The sequence below is a fragment of the Lytechinus pictus genome, chromosome 8 (genome assembly GCF_037042905.1).
Source record: "Lytechinus pictus isolate F3 Inbred chromosome 8, Lp3.0, whole genome shotgun sequence".
NCBI classification, from domain to species: Eukaryota; Metazoa; Echinodermata; class Echinoidea; order Temnopleuroida; family Toxopneustidae; genus Lytechinus; species Lytechinus pictus.
Window position 1 is genome coordinate 42,058,057 of NC_087252.1, and position 15,119 is coordinate 42,073,175.

Here is a 15,119-nt window from a genome sequence, read left to right on the forward strand (position 1 = left end):
GGTAAAAGGTAATTTCAGGTCAATGAACTTAAGCCAGGTTGGGGATATTTGTTGAATTGCCATCACAACTTTAAAAGTTTATGGATCTAGTTCATGTTGACATAAGGGTAATGAAGTATCACAAATCATCTTGCACAAGTCTTTGGTCACATGATAAAGGGCAAATGTCATTCAGGGTCAGTGAACATAGTATATTTTTTATCATATGAATGGCTTTTATGTGAATGATCATTCTATAGTCGTTTTCAAATTCAGCGCCACTGCTATATCAAATTGCGTAATGTAGGCGAGACTGTCAGATGCGTTCCACTTTTTTAAGTTTAGAACATGGATGAAAATTAAACAAGTGTAGCTTTCTGTCGAAGCGATTGAAACCTAGGTCATGGGGACAAAGGCAAGTGGTTGTATATTTATCTTGGGGCATAAGCATCCGATGCGCTTGGAAATTGAAAATGTTCGCTCATATTTGTAGCGGTTACCTGTAACAAGTTGCGTAGCCTTTACTGCTTTCTGAAGAATGGGAAAGTCTAATGGGAATAAACACTTGACCTCCAGTTCCTTGGTTTGTCCTGCTGTAAGTGATACTGCAACATTGTCTGGATGATTACTGAAATCCAGCTCAAATGGTTCACAAATCCTGGTTCCACTTGTCAGTCTATCGAATGATACGACCTGGAGAGAATAGTATTGGCATTGCTGGTATTATTACGCTTGATTTTGTGTCTAGAAATTTCACAATTCATAATTTGGTTCAGGTATATGCTTCTATTGCAGAGACAGAATCAGCGTTTTTAAACGGCGTTTCAGAACGCCGATCGCAAACGTATTCTTGAAGTATTATTTATGCTTCCTCTTTCAGAGGCGAAATCGCGATTTTCGTAAATTTTTCGTAATTTTCGTTGAGCAGGAGAGCGAGGTCAAATTCGGTGCGCCCTTTTCGATTTTTTTTTCGAGTATAGTTATGGTCGACTATTATTTCAAGATTTTTTTGTTTCTTCATCACTTTATTCAATATTAAAAATCAAACAAAGGAACATAGGTTAATACATAGTAAAACGGAAATTAGCCCAGGTCATAAACTAATGAATTACATGCAGGGCAAGATATGTAAATTACAGAGAAAACGAATCACAACATAAACAACATTTCCAAAAAAAAAACAAAAATAAGATCAAGATCTAGTTTTGAGCAGTAAAATAATATATATATATATATATATATCTCATGAGTTGTGTATAATGGTATATAATAGAAAACCTTTAAATTTAATTTTAATTTGTAGTTTGGGTATAAGTTCAATGTAAATTGGCAAGACATTGTATCATGAATAAAAAGTGAGAGAGACAGAGATAAGAAAAGAGTCTATAAAGGAAACCAAAAAAAAGAAGGAAAACGGCCCGTCGGAAAGAGTAAAATGAGTCGAACAATCCAGAGCAAGCCTCATCAGAATCGGCGACGAGATAAGCAAGCCATGGAAGCCCAAAGAGTTCCGCTGCACTCTCCATGGGGACCCCCAAACCGGCCAACGCGCTCCAGAACCACAGACCCTGCCGACAACCCCCACCCGCTCCGCACACTAAATTTCGAATCCTCTCCACTATCGCTCAGATTGGGAACAAAAGGAAAAATCCGAAAATCTGTGCACAAAAACAAATGGAGAGCCGCCAAAAAAGTCAGCTATTCCGGAGCACGTTCGCCAATCCAAGGACCCCCACAGGGAGAACAACGAGACCCTCCAAATCTCCACAGCTCGCTCATCCCACAACCGACTCCGACAAAACAAGCCCCAGACCGCCCCTCCCACTCCACTCCCTCCGACAGGACCCATCCCTCCCTGTATTTTGGCTTCCTTTATACCCCTTTTCCACTAGGGCCAGGACAGCGTCAGGACAAGGCGCGGAATGTAATAATTGTAATCCGCGACCCTTCCGCAACCTGTCCGGACATTCCTGGGAGTATCCGCACGCTGTCCTAAACCCTTCCTGGTGTTCGGGAAATCAAAATTTGTCCGCGGATATTGAATTCCTGACACCTTTGGGACCCTGTCCTGATGATGTCCCGCCCTTCCTAAACCCTTCCGCGTCTTCCGGAAACCATCCGCAATCAGGTCAGCTTCAGGAAGCAAAGAAGAAGCCATGCGGAATGTTTCAGGAACGTACGTATCAGAAATGTGTGGATCCAATACAAATATGTATGGAACGGTTACACAAGTATTAAAGGCCACCATTTGTGGTCAGTGCGCTACATGGGACAACGGGACATAATACAAAACAAGAAAATTACAAAAAGTAACGAAGAACGGGGTCAAGGGGCCTAATTAGTATATCACTAATCAAACGTGAAAACTTACTATTTCAAGCATCGCGCGAAGCGCGAGCTTATTTATTTATTTTTTTTTTTTTGGGGGGGGGGGGGGGTTACAAACTTGAAGGAGGAATATTTCAAGCATTTTCTACTGATCCGAAAAGTAGACATTTCAAATATTTCTTGCATTAGTTAAGCTGGTAATCATCCGAGCAGATTTGTTCTATCCTGAACAAAAAAGACGTTTCAAGCAACGTTTAATTATGAACTAGATTATTTTAATGTACTCGACTAAAATTAGGACCGTTTAGGCAGCACTTGACTTTACGGATGGGAAAAATATTTAAACAAAATTAATAGTTCAGGCATACATTTCAAACTGAAATTCAAGTTTATATTCCTACTGTATTTTAAGCACTTTATTTGATCGTGAATGAGATACGTATGTCATTAATAATAATAATAATAACAGTAATGATAACTAGTTTTTATACATCGCTTTTCTCACAACGGCTCAAAGCGTTTTACAGCATAAAATAGTACCCAAGTCATTGGATTCTTCTTTTCAATCCCGCATGAAAAGTGCACTTTTTCCACTCCTTAAGAAGCTTTCCTTGCATTCATCACAGCCAAAGAATGGCGCTGGCAGTTTCAAACATACAATAACTCTCGCATCCTGCGGGGTACCCATTTAGCACCTGGGTCGAGAGTGGCAAAGTGTGGATTACGCATTGCCAAAGGACGCTATATAAATTCGAACACATGACCCTCTGTTTACAAGCCGAGAGTCAGAACCACTACACCACGGCTCTTTCACAAAAACGAATAGGCCATTGTGAAAAAACGCTTGCACAGGACAGGTTTTTGATAAACATTAAACGTGAGCGCGAAGCGCGAGCTTATTTCTTTCTATTTTATCCTGAAAAATTTATATTTGAGCAATGTTGCTGCACTGTGCTGCACTCGACCCAGGTGAGATGAATGGGTACCCGGTAGGAAGAAATTCCTTGAATGCTTTGAGCGCCTAGGCAGCCCAGCTAAAGCCGGGGTAATAATAATAGCAGGGCCCGCTGGGAGAACAGTTTTCGGAACTGAAGCGGCTTCCCTGGGTAAATATACCTGTATTATTATTATTATTATTATAATGTTTGTGATCCTGAAGAAGTTGCGTATGTAACAAATAATTACTTCGAACGCGAAGTGCGAGCAGAATTTTTTTCATATACGCTCTGGCCTGATCGAAAAAAATGCAGTTACCAATGAAGAAGATACATAGAGCGCGAACTGAATTTTTTTTTGACATTCCGACATAAATACTGGACATTCTAAGCACTTCTTTAATCATGAACAGGAAAGGGATATGACTATATACTTGATACGATCCGAAGCGTGAGAGGAAAAAAAATTGAGATTTACACCTACCTAAAAACGGGACATCTCATGTTTTGTAAATCACGAAAAGGATGGATAATTGGATATCTTCCTATATTAATAATGCGAGCGCAATAATCTCAATAAACATGCGTGCGCGTGTTAAGATTTATACCTAGAATCTGGACATTCTAATTTAGTTTCAATGTGCGAAATACCTTATTAATAGAATTCTTATTTTGCAAAAAAAAAAGCAATTAGAGTAATTACAGATAGTCATTATCTTGCTTACTACATTTTTATTACAATTTCAATAATGCGAGCGCGAAGCGCGAGCTGAAAATATTTGATATTCCGATCTGAAAAAAAAAATGTGAGTTAAACCGATATTTCGAGCACTGTGTGAAAAATTCTAAAGTGGATAGGGATCGCGCTTAATGGTGCGAGTGCGAAGCGTAAGCTGATATTTGTATTATTACATGTACTTTAACGTGCGACCGGGACATTTTAAGGATATTTTGTCATCATATGGCTATGATAAATATTTTCCTATACGTCTTTCTAAGCGCGAGATGAAACTTGTCGATACTCCATTTAAAAGGGACAATATGATTATTAGGAAATCATGAAAATATTACTATCTTACTTATTAATCTAATAAGCCTATTGAGAGCGCGAAAATTAAATAAAGGCCAGAAAGCTGGACATTTTGTAATTATGAACAAGATGCATGGGTTAATAAATCTTTAAAAAATAATGCGAGCGCAAATTGCGAGCCGAAAGTTTTGATAAACTGTCATGAAAGAGGGATTTAAAATAATTTGTTAGAATTAATGTAGGTATACATTACTCCATTAAAAATGCAAGCGCACAGCCCTAGCTGATACTATTGACAATCAGACCAGCCGTAAAAGGGATTTTTTTCAAAACTTAATTTAATACACGTAGAGAATAGTTACTTGACAAATAAAATATTACTAGCGCGTAGCGCGAGCTGTATTTGTTGATATTTAGACCATAAAACTGTCATTTTACAGAAAACTTAACAAAAAAATCAATTTGTAAATCAAGCAAATAATGAAAGCTCAATGTCCGAGAAATGTTTTGTATATTTGCTTCAAAACTTTATATTATAAGCTCCATATATGTAGTTATGTATCTCATAGATTAGGCAATGCGAACACGAAGCGTGAGCGAAAATTTTATGTTGTGACATAAAAGATGTTTTCCTATCATCTTATTTTATTCACTCGTCTTTCTCCTCTTATTTTTCTTCTTCTTTTTTTCGTCTTTCTTCCCTTCTTTTTATTTTTCCTTTCTTTCCTTTTTTTCTTTTTTGTTCCCTCCAAAAAGGTGGGGGGGGGGACATTTGATATTGTTTCCCCCCCCCCCTCCTTCCAAAAATTGAGGGGACGTGTCCTCTGTCCCCGTGGGATTTCAAACCATGGATGCAATTTGATTTGAAAGAAAAGAAAATCCAATATAGTCTTTGTAGTCGAAAAATGTGTAAAAATAGCATATGTTCATGACGGACTTCTTTATTCTCGCCTGCTCCCGACTCGGGCTTAATAGCAAAATCAGGGTTTCTTAGAAAAACCACCCTTAACCCCAAAATTGTACCCCTAAAATTTATAGAAAATATATGAACGATATTTTTTCTCGGAGTATTCGCAGGTTGCTCGAAAGTTATCCTAATTGTCCTAGTCCTTGAATTTACCACTCGTGACGTTGTCCTAAATGTGTCCGTTTCTGATCTGCATGCTGTCGGCGACAAACGCCGAAAAATATTTTCAGATAATCCTGTCCTAGAACAGTCCCAGGAATGGCCTAGGACAATATACAGACAGTCCTGTTCGTGTCCTAGGACAAGATCATTTGCATAATCTTTTACGGAATTTGGTTGCGGACAGTAAGCCGAAATGACAAAAGATGCTTCCGCAACCCTTCCTGGTGTTGTCCGCGCCCTAGTGGAAAATCGCCTTTAAGTGAGCGGCAGCTGACACTTCCACCATGCCCACTGGGGCTCTTTAGTCCAGGGGCTCGGGGAGTTTATTTAGCTGATCGGGTACATAAGGTTTGATGGTCCCAACATGTTGGCATGATATCAGTGGTCAAGGAAATGTGTTGCTGCCGGGTCATATCCTGTACGGAAGACCCAGAGGACCCATTTTTTCGGCCATCATGGATTTTTCATGAGCAAAGGAAAAAAGGGATGGTGTCTTCGGCAACCCACTGACGGGGGTGGCTTCAATTTTCCAGCAATTCTTTATATGTAGCAGATAGAAGGAAATTTACTCTTTTGTCTCCAAGTGGTTTAAAACAGTAAAAGTGGCTTTACTTCATAGTAGAAACACTTTTTTCACAAATTGTATACCATATATAAACATAAATATTTGTATCCGTTGCAAAAAAAAATAATAATACATATGTTGTGAAAAAAAAAACATTTTGACAATTTGGGCAACACATTGTAGGTTTTAAATATGTATACTATTTTTCAATAGAAATTAAATTAAGATGGAAATGGAGGGACCCACTAAATAGCAATGCTTGTACAATGTGGGCCCCTCAAAAAATAGATAACACAACAAATAACAAAATAACAAAGTACAAATACAGATATATATGTAATCAAATGAGAATAAAATAAATAAATGAGAGAGAAATAATACTCACAAAATAAATACGAAGTTATCAAAAAATATAGTTTGAAATAGGATAAAACAACCCGTCCTAAAGTATATCCACCAATCCCCACCCCACCCCCCCCCCCTCCAGACAAAAGAGAAGAAAAACGGGGAGAATGCCCTGAGAAGATGGATGGGTGCTGCTGAACGTAGGTAGAACAATATGCCATCGTGGACTCAGGCAAACTGGATTCAATGATGTGTATAAAAGGAGAAAAAATATATAAGATAACCTGGAAAGAATATAATGCACGAAAAATGTGATTGATGCTGTGAACAAAATAACCGGTAGGAAGGCGGATAAGCGGACAGGAAAGAAAGAGAAAATAGAGGAGAGGATAGACACAATAATGTATGAGGTTCAATAACGAGCACATCTGAGAAGGACTTGTGTTAGATTTGTTTGTTGTTTTTTTCAATAAAAAAAGGATAATGATTATTTCATCTTTTGATTACAGTCTTTATAGTAATAATGATGACTTGACAGAGATGATGAATTAGACTTAATTTGGGAGTATATTATAAGATTTTACTAGAGATAATTTGAATTTAGTCCTAAAAGAGTTCAAAGATTTTGCAGTTGTTATATCATTATGAAGTGAGTTCCGTAACTTCGGTCCATCATATATAAATGTGTTCTGAGCCAGCAAAGTTCTTAAAAGTGGTAAATGGAATACACCCAATCGCCTTGTTGGATAGTTATGGATGGATTGATTTTTTGGAAACATTGAATTAAACACATTTGGGAGGTTGTTGTTGTTATATTTATACATAAACTGACCGATATTAAAGTTGAATTAAGAAGACGATTCCAAATATTGAGATATTTACATTAATAGCAACCTTACAACCCCCCAAACACTAATAGGTGATTCGACCCCCCATTTTCTTTTTTCAAAATAGTGAATTTGAACGATTTATCCCTACCCATTTTCCCTGAGTTCGCTCCTGCAATGCCTACCGAGACGGGTGTTCTTTGAGTGTGACGTCACCGGGGGGTATTCGGTCCCGGTTTAGTAAACAAGGCAGTGCCGTTTTGTGTACTACTATGGAATAACTGCAGTTGAAGTTGTATCTGCGAGCCATAGAACTTGCAAAGAGGAAATGATTAAAATATTTGTGGCCGTACTATTATTCCAAATATGTGAATTCCCTCAGAATGATACCATAGACCCTAAAGGAATAATTTCAAGGTGAATAATATGAAATTTGATCGAGATCTTCTCACCAGTCGATAACGTAGCAGACGTGTTATTATGACATATTTATCCGCGTGTGACGCGGCTCTTGCAAAAAAACACAGTTGGTTGCGGAATTGCTTTGTGCCGACCGGCCGCCCGCTCCGGCGCAGCTAGCTGTCGAGCTACCGTACCGTTCTTGTTGTCTTCAACCATAGAGATGTATACTAATTACTATATATCTTTCTGTCTTCAACTCACTTCCGAATTGCGTTTGTATGTGTGACGGTGACCCCTAGCGTAATTAAATATAGAAAACAACTCAGAAGGCCGAGAAAGAATACTATACGTTTGGTTCAAGATTGTTCTGTGGAATGAGCTATGAGTGGAAATGATCCAGAGGATATAAAAGTGGAGTCAAAGACAAAAGAAAAGAAGAAAAAACGCCAGGGGATCGCTGCACGGCCATGAACTAAGTCGACATACCAGACCATAACAGTACACTCAATGCCTGGGTGTTGTGTGTACTAGTATTAGTGTGTTTTCGCCCAGCGTCGTACGACGCTATCAACGACGTAGAACGATCTCTTGGTTCGTGCGTCCGTCGCGCTCAACTCTCGCTTGTAAGCAGTTTCGCAAATCGCTGATCGCGGCCGGATCGTTTTGAAGCTTTCAGCTATCAGTGCAGTGTAGTCAGAGTAGAGTACAACATGTGCATATGCACGCGATGGGCGAATGTTTACATCGGCTCAGCTTGCTCACTCTACAAGCGATCTGATTGGCTGTTGACGGCTGTTGACAAATCCTACGTTCTAATGCGGACGCCCGCTAATTTGCGGAAGAACCGTCCGTGATTTGAGCTCAAGATCGCTTGGGCCTCTGTTTCCATGGAAGTTGGCAATTTTTGCACACGACCCTTACGTTCTACGTCGTACGACGCTGGGCGAAAACACGCTTTTATGCGTTCAGCGTGCGCTGAGCTAGCCGCCGGAATTACTTTCCAGCTACTCACTTGATTGAACATCGTGATAAAATAAATGAGAAATAGTGAAAATATCATTCAATAACTCACTGTTTGCTATCTTACATCATGATTGAAGAGTTCATGGTGGTTATTCATACTGTTTTTTATACAGGGAAAGTAAAGATTTGTACATATCAGTCCTATTTGTTTGATTTGAGTTGCTTTGAAAAAAAATTGTAAAATATCTTTCTCTCTCTGCATAGCATTTCTGTATGACATTCAGGCACCTCTTATCTCTTTAAGAGCCATTGGCAGCTATAGCTGCCCATAGCCCTCTAGTGCCATTGGCAGCTATAGTTGCCCAAAAAACTTTTTTTTGTTTAACCAATTTTACAGCCAGAAAATCAACACCATATTCTTTGTTTTTTATGTTGTTATATTGGCAAGGAATTCACAATTGATTTTGTCATATAAAAAATAGTGGTTTACATAGACATTTTTTGAGTAAAATGGAATTTTGCATCATTATTTTGAAGAGTTGATTTAGGATATTGCCGCGATCTGAATCAAGATTTCCACTATAGACACGTGTGATATAAAGGTTGTGTGTAGCAATACACGTACTTCTATGGGCAGAGCAAAGGCGAGTGTGCGAAGGCATTCAGCTCGGAATTGACCAATGACAGAGCGGTACGATGTCTCTCACCCAACGCTACTCGCCCATTCGCTATTGTTTTATGAATATTCATGAGCTATCGATCGGGTCTTTTGCAGGCCGATATTGTAGTATTCTTGTGTCAAGGCTTTTTTCTGCCTGCAAATGTGCAAGGTTTGGGGGAGATTTTTTTTTTGGGGGGGGGGGGCGGGGAGGAAAGGTATTTTACTTTGTTTTTTTAGCATTCTCACAAAATTGTTCTCGTTATAAATATATGAGAAAAGAAGGCTGTCATTTCCAACTCCCGTCGCACTGCAATCATCACACTCATTATTTATTTATTTATTCATTTATTATTATTATTATCATTATTAGTGTTACTATTATCATAATCATTATTATTGTTATTGTTATTATTATAATTATTATCATTATTCTCCTCCTTCACCTTCTTATTATTATTTATGTTATTGCCATCAGAATCATCATCATCATCATTATGATTATTATTAAAAAATAATTGTTGTAATCATATAAATCGCATTCCTTCTGCAGCCAAACTCTCTCTTCATAAAGTTAAGATCAGGTAAATAACGGTTCATATTCGTTTGTGTTTTTATAGCCCAAACCATTATACAAAAAAATGACTGACATTGTTATGCTTATCAATATCATATTCAAACTTCTCACAAAAATATGAATCGTTCAATATTCTCCTCTAATAAAATAGGAAGAAGCAAAAAAAAATGTGATAATTAAAACGGCCGATAATACCGCTTTATTCTTCTCAAGATTTATTTTTTTTTCAAGGTGGATGTTTTTCCTTTGCTAAATCAAACCATTGGTCAGAGAAAAAGTAAACGGAGTATATACAGTAATATCAGATGTTTTGAGGAAAAGAAAGAAAGGGATACATTAACAAAACCGATCAGACCGACCTGTTAGTTGCTGCATCATTGACGTCACTATCAAGGGGATTTTAAAACGACTTTAGAGAGTAGAAATGAAAATGATAACGATGATAACGGGTTGAATATTACATTTCTTTATACCACGCATATTATTGTACACTATGTTATCTGAACAAATTATTTCTTTTACCACGGATAGTGCTACGAGCTGGGGAGGCCCTGGGCGGATGCAGGATTTTTCTGTAGGGGGGCAAATTGTTTTCTCTTTACCTGGGTCACCCATAATAAATCAATACCGGAACCTTTGAAAGTATTAAAAAGTCAAATCAAAAGACGCGCGTGAGCCCCGATTTCTATGAACATCCTGTGCTAAATTACTTTCCTAGATAATAGGTCAGGAGGGAATGCGGATTAGAGATTAATCATGAAAGAGAGTCTGGGCATCTATTGTTCATGACTTGGTGGCATGAACAATAGAATGTAGTCGTGTAGAATGTTAACAGGTGGCTACTTTGGTCAGGCCAGTAATACAGAACAAATAGGCCTATTTTCTTTTTGAAAATTTGTATTGATTTTTTTGTTTGTAACTGATCTGCATTCCCTCTTCTTTGATTCACGAAAACTAAACTTTTTTTTCTTACTTCTGTGCACTTTGCCATGAACGCCTATATTATTTTGTGGGATTTTATACCCCAAACTTGTAATTATTGAATCTGTCCGACCCCTCTTTATCTATATTTCAATATATCATCTTTAGTTCTTTTATATTTTGTCTCCTTCTGACTGGCAATAACTTTGTTTGTTACACTACAAATAAAAAAATTTACAGAGTCTTATTTTGAAGACTACACGAATGAAAGGGTACGGTTGGCCGCACTTTGAAGATACATGGCTCTAATATATTATTGTGTGTGTTTGCGTGGGGATCGCAGCTGTGCTGTGATTGGTCACTTGATCGACGACAATGCCCTTTTTTGGAACAGGTCATACTCTATCGTACTTCAGAGGAAATAACTTGAATAGCAAAATAGTATTTCATTCAAATGAGCATTATTTTTCGTTATTTCTGTCTGTTCAATTTCATCAATACATACGTCATTTGAAAGGGTAAACATTGAACTTTCATTTTATCTTCTTAATTTCTTGGTATCTCTACAATTCCTCAGGTTATTTACTCTTTGAAATGTTCATGAAATCATAATTTTCTAGGTTTTACTTATTGAAAAAAAAACGATGTAAAATATTACATCTTTTCTCCATTTTTCCAAACGCAAATATGAAAGATAATAACACGACCATAAAGCCCATGAACCATGCATCATTTCATGTGTAGAAGGTTTTATTATACAACGTACGGGTAAAGAATTATGACCGTTTTAAAATCAGTTGCTTCTCAAGCTTCGGTCAATTTAGGATTCCCTCGAATATCCCTGGCAGTAGAGGGGTATTGGGCCTGGCAGAGTAAGAGTTATACTAAATTCCCCCCGGTGACGTCACACTCCGAGTGACTTTTCTGTACACTCGTCTCTCGGGCTCTGACAGGTGGCTAATTTCATAGACTTTCAAAGCAAAATATTGAGAAGGCAGAGGATTATTGTGACATGCTATGTGTTTGAACAACTTATATATACTATATATTGTATGTAGAACCTATATTTATGGAAACTCACCCCCTTCTTAATTCAACTTTAAACAAATATAAGTCTTTAATTTTCAATATTTTATGTTAAAAAATATACAAGATATATACAAGATATACAAGATATTTATTTTGTCTTCGCAAACATAATTACAAAGATATTTGTTTTCCACTGGTGTAATATACATTAGACATGCATGAACAAAATCAAACAAAGAAACAAATAAGTTACACAGGTATGAAGCAAATACAACAAAACATTTGCAAAAGTTTGAGTCATCCAGAATACTTATCAAAATTATTAACATTCAAATATTGTTAAAATTATTATTGACATTATTATTATTATCATTATTATTGTTGCCATCATCATCACTACTATTGCTTTTATATGACTATTATCATTATCATGAAACTTTCCGGGATATCAGTACATAAGTTCATCATTTCGCTGGGAACAGAAGTTTATTTAACGTTGAGCTTGTGAATTGAATTTGTGGATAGAGTCGGGTATGAATGAATTTCTAAAATGGGAAAGGCGGGTTGGAGTGGGACGAAGTCTTATGCCAGAACGATTGAAGGAGTAGTAATGATTAAGTGGATGAGAAGTGTCTTTCATAATTAAGCGGACTTTTCATAAGATCTGATCTGTACAGTGGGATTCGATAGAGGCCAAATCTACTCCTATTATTCTTTGCGCTATTTTACGGGGCTTTTCCAGTTTCATCTTGTCATCTTTTGAGAGATTGCCAAAAACACATAATACATTGAAGAGAAGGACACTTTTAATAACTGAATTATAGAACAGAGATACTATTGTGTTGTCAACATGGAAGGATTTTAACTTGCGGAGAAAGTAATGGGTCAATATGGGTCAGTATGAGAAAAATATGCTGTGTGACATATGATACGAAGAGACTTCTTTTGTAATAGGAGTAATTTGTCTAAGAGTGTTTGTTGTGTATTACCCCACGCTAAAATTCCATAATTTAAATAAGACAATATAAGGGATGACTATAATGTAAGCAGGGACGATAAAGGTAAGCAAAATTTAAGCTTGTTAATTATACCAATGTTGCGTGAAATAGATTTACGTATGTTATCTATGTGGAATTTCCATGAGAGCTTATTATCGCCTGTTATTCCAAGAAACTTAATATGGGATACATTTTCCAAGGAAGTTCCATCCAAAATAATACCAACAGGAAGTGTAATTATACAGTTGCTAAACAACATATATTTTGTTTTTTGAAGATTTATTGACAATTCATTTGCTCTTATCCATTGGGTGACATTTATGCGTGCTAGTCACACTAACAAAGGGCAAGGCAAGACGAATTGAGTCTATTTTACTCTTTTGAAAGGCAAGCCAGCGAGTGCATTGTAGTCGGTATCACTAGTGTGACTAGTGACGGAGGTTGCTTTTTGGTGTCATTCCCGACATTTCATTGGAGAACGCGAACGTTTATTTGCGAAGGTAGTTGATTTTGAAAGAGACTTTTGGGCCCGTCTTCATGGTCGTAAAACTCTGTCCTGCAATGCAAATTATGTGACATGAGATTTTTTTTCGTTTCTCATCTGGAACGGAAACATTCAATCTGCGTTTCGTGTGCAAAATTCTGGTTGCTACTACGGTAACAGCGATATATCCGATTTAGGACGACTTTCCAAAGCCACATTTGGTTCCTCCCAGAGCTCGAGAGGCCGCCCGGGGGCCCACATCTATTGAAGAGTGGATACCAGGCGTGACCACACATAAAAAGGGAAAGAGTGGGCAAGGACGTTATGTATAGGCCTATGTAACGTTATAAGGGTGTCAAAAACGATGTTAAAAATACTGAAAAGGAGGATATTTTTTTCAATACTTGTAGGGTTTCACAAGCTAAATACGTGTTAAGAGATGCATTTTTATAATCTGGGAAAGCCTTGCTTCCCTTGTTTAGGGTCCTTTTCGAAACCTCATGGTCGTGCTTGGTATCCACTCATCAATAGAACTGGTCCCCCTGGGAATTCGAATCTTATCCCCCATTTCTGGGGAAAGTAAAACATAATGCCCATTACATTGTGTGTTAGAGGCATATCGTTTGTGTAGGAGTAAACAAAATAACCCCCCCCCCCCGCAAATTCGGCTGGTACGTGTTCAGACGTATACATGCTGTGTACATAATCAACGAATGCGAAAGGTTTGGAGAGGTGATTTGACCAATGGAATCAATTGCCAGAGATCCACCAATAATCCACATGAAATACAATATCGATTTGATGGACTGTAATGATCTATATCTAAGCCTTAATTCAGGAACTTTTTCCTCACTCAATATGTACTCGATTTGTTTTAAAAACCACTTTTTTATCCATGTCATAATCTATTGTAGGTCCTGCATTTCGAATATCTCCAGCCATCAGTCGTAATGTACATGCATGTATGGTGCGGGTGTCGCGGGTGTCGCGGGAAAGAATTTTGCACAAGAAAAGCAGATCTGTAGGACCTGTAACCCCCCTGTAACACAAAGCTTAGCATTGATTGTATAGTCCAGGATAGAAGAGGCATAACCTTGTTTTTTATATATATATTTTTTGATGGTTTCTTGTCAATTCAAGGGTGCTGATTACGAATCTGAATGATGCCACTCGTGTAGCCTTGAGCATTTTCCGCAAATTGGCAAAATCCAATATGGCCGCCAAACTATGCAAATTACCAATGAAAATCATAAAATTGCCCGCACATTGGCAATGAAATGCATGAAATTGTGTGGCAGGAGTGAAATACTCTCTGAAATTTTTTTTTTTGACAAAATATCTATTTCCCTGATATTCAAAATGGCCGCCATAGGCCCTTGTATACTCTATTATATATAATATGAATAGGGAAAACTGATTTTCACAAAAATGAGCACTAAACTGCAAAAAATCGCGATGTATTATATGCAATTATATGCAATTATATGCAATATTTAGAGTCAAGCGAAGCCAAATTCTGTCAAAGTTATATGTCCCACGTTACAATGTACACACAACTTTTAGGACCTATGGCAGCCATTTTGGATTTCAAAGTACAGCATTTATTACCTCCACGACCAATATAGTCCGGCAGCCCAGGTGCTTTATTCAACCGAAAGCCAGACGAGCAAATGACCCTATAGCTGGATGGCATGGACCCAGACGTTTACAAAAATTAATTGCTGCCGGGTTCTATCCGTGGTCTTCCCTCCATAATGACGTAATTTATGACGTAACTACAAAATGGCCCTATTTCACAATTTTCAGACATTCTACACCTAGTATGAAGTCAAGGGAGAATATTTCAGCCAAACCATGCTTGTTTTGTTTGAAACTTTCAAAATATATTGTTCAAATAGTGCACAAGACATATGCAAAATTTCAAGAACATAAATTATTGTTTACATATG